Source organism: Eptatretus burgeri, chromosome 7 (assembly GCF_056783735.1).
Source record: "Eptatretus burgeri isolate ZD-2024b chromosome 7, Ebu_testis_v1, whole genome shotgun sequence".
Taxonomy (NCBI): Eukaryota; Metazoa; Chordata; class Myxini; order Myxiniformes; family Myxinidae; genus Eptatretus; species Eptatretus burgeri.
The window spans coordinates 29,960,158-29,963,130 of record NC_140967.1 but is presented as its reverse complement, the minus strand read 5'-3'; the positions used below and the strand labels follow the sequence as shown (position 1 = coordinate 29,963,130).

The 2,973-nt window shown below is 40.5% G+C and overlaps 1 protein-coding gene across 2 annotated transcripts in view; it reads right to left on the bottom strand.

The window, feature by feature from the left end:
* Positions 1 to 571: 571 nt before the first annotated feature.
* LOC147022920 (copine-4-like) overlaps positions 572 to 2,973 on the bottom strand; it is a 263,594-nt gene continuing 261,192 nt past the window's right edge. For both annotated transcript variants that reach the window (XM_085887892.1, XM_085887893.1), the window contains one exon: positions 572 to 2,973. This exon is cut by the window's right edge and continues 217 nt beyond it. The gene's annotated coding sequence lies outside the window, so the exon portion shown is untranslated.

Here is a 2,973-nt window from a genome sequence, read left to right as displayed (position 1 = left end):
TCCTCCATTGATCAAGCAAAGTCCCCACATAGTGTTTGCTGGGAAGTTTTACTCCTTGTGATTTGCTCTGTTAGCTAGTGTGTACTTGGAAACTGTTCGGATGCACCTGATCAGGTAAAATGAAGGCAAGTGTGCATCGAGGGCATGAGCCCCCCTTGATATTATCGTCCAAAGATAAGGTAACCACGCAAAGTTGTGACATCCTGCCAGGTTTGGCAGTACCGATCGGCGTTCGTGGTTGATTAGCAATCCGCCAAGCTGGGGAGTTATCCACAGATGGTGGCCTCAAAGCCGCGTGTTCAGAAGGAACTCGAGTGCTTTCCCTCGTGGTGAACCTGAAACCCCAGGCCATAACAATACGTTGCCCGTCTATTCATGCCATGTTGAATTGTCTGCCAGTTTGTCCTCTGTTCTCTTTTTTGATGTGTTGGCATTTGACCTGAATGTTTGTCGGCCCTGATGGCTGTAAAAATTAAAACTCCTTCTCGCTCTAGGAAAGTTTTCACTCCAGTTGTTTATATTGTAAGCAAGTTGTACTTGAAGACAATAAAAAAATGTGCTGAAACAGTCAATTGACGCATAAACCTTTATTACGTCTTCAGTGAGGAGTAAAACGGGTGCAAATGTACAAAAGACTTCTTTCTGAAAACTGCATTAGGAAATTGCTACAATGCAAACTAATAACAATAGGAAGAGTCACTGTTTTCGTTTTAAACAACACGTTTGTAAACATCTTCATTTAATACAAAATAATCAAACATCGCAATATATCAAACATGTTAATCAGAGACGTTCTCATGCTTTTTACAAAACAAAATTAAAGTGTTTTCTCTTGTCTTTTTTAATACTCATTTTCATTCTCGTTTTTAATGGAAGAATCAAGATTCGTGAATGTGCATAAACAGTCAACAAAGTATTGCATGCCTGTGGAACATCTTTGGACAAAGGGGATAAAGGGACGAAGGACGGAAACCATGTGGAGTGGAGATTGGTGCAAATCGAGTTTAAAATGCATGATGAAGAAAAATCAGAGGGTGGGTCATGGAACGGGGATGGGAATGATGTGGTGACAGAATGGCGAATTATGTTTCTACCAGAACTCGAAAACTCCATATTGAGAGAAACTCTTTCTACCTTTTGCCTGAAGGCAAAATCGTCTGCTGTAGTCATATAATATATTTTCACATTTTGGTAAAAATACACTTTTAATATGCTTGTTTAAAAAAAAAAGTCCTTATACAAAGGGCACAAAAAGTTTTTCTCAATACAAAGTGGTCACAAGAGGCAATGTTTCTGACCAATATACGCAACATGTTTTGCATGCTCAGATAATTTCATGCTCCGTCACAGTTAAATACAATTTATTTTTGTTTTAAAATAAATAAATAAATAAAACATGATTAAATCACACTGTTTTCTTGAGCAGCGGCAGTCGAAAGTGATGGTTGTGAGCACAAGGATATCTGACTGGGAAAACACAAGTAATGGGGGTACCTCGAGGTACTTGGTGTAGGCCCAAAGTGATCTGATACTTGTTCTCAAACTGAGTCTTGGACCCTTATTCATAATTCAGGACAGTCTGGATACTTTAGTGGATTACGAAAGAGATTGGCAGATGCGGTTCAAACCAAGGAAACAACGTAGTACCTTTTGAAAATGTTCACGGCCAGCCTGGAAACCCATGCTGTGAAGCTGTCATGCCGAGGAGAATGCAGACAGTGTTGAGGTGTGCACAGGTGTGTGATCTCCTTCTTTCATGCACAGTTTGGTTTTCATCAGTTGAAGTATTTCCAGAAGTGTGGCATACCCAAGGTGTGTGAAACATGATATATTTCAAGACAATGTATCAAAAAACACAAATGTGCTGCTGGTTGCTGGTTCAATGCCTTACCTGTGTACCAGATGTTACTTTTGTCCATAAATCGGCTACATAAACGATCGTAACGCCGAATATAACTTCAAATCGATGCCATGTTTGCTTTGTCATGAAATAACCATCAATTTTCTAAAGACTCATTGAAGCAATTGCAAATGGGAATTTTTTTATCTTACCCAAGTGTGGTGTCAGTTTAACACATCTCACTAACCTTAATTACTCGTATAATACCATGGGGTAAAATATGGAATGATAGCTTAAAGGTATGTGCCCTCACATCTGAGCTGCCTCGCTTGGGTTTGTATCTCGACACAACTACAAACTATCACCCTGGTATTTTGCAGGACGAGGCATCGATGCGTGTGCCGTTGTTCGGATGGAGGTTAAAACTGGACGTCCTGTTTTGCCAGCATTAAGTTGTGGATATTAAAGATCTGTGGTCTTTTGGGAACAGTAGGCAAGTCACCACTGACACCCTGAACAAATTACAAACTCGTGTGTTTCAGCAGGATGCCAGTATGACCCTTGCCAAGAGACAACCTCAGAAGAACCGACACACAGCGGTAAACAGCGTGCATATGTTGAAAATTAACAGCAAGGAGGGTGTTTACTCACAAAATTCAGGTGTGTAAATTGAAACAAAAACAATTATCGTTTCATGCACTTCCTCCATGCTTTTTCGTTGGTGGTGCACTTGAAACGAGGGGCTCTCTGCAGCGATTTTGGCCCGGTGAAAACTTCAAATCCCTGGCAGGTTAAGCAAAATAATCGATTAGAGCTGGATGTAGCAACTTTTCTCAATCCATGCAGCTTTCTTTGTTTACATGAGTTGTCGAGCATCCCACGACATCATACATCGAACCGGAACGTTACTAAACCGATTATATTGAACAACAGTCATTGTTTCCTTTTTGAAACACATAACCACAATGAGTGTTGAAAGGATGCACTCTGTTAGAATCAAATAGAATTGCATGAATCACTCTGGTCTGACATAACCAAGCATTTCTCTCAACATTATTCCTCTCTTGCTTGCTTCCCTTTGAAGGAAAGGCTCGACTTCAGTGCCTCCTCTCCTCTTCCGATTCATCGAGGAG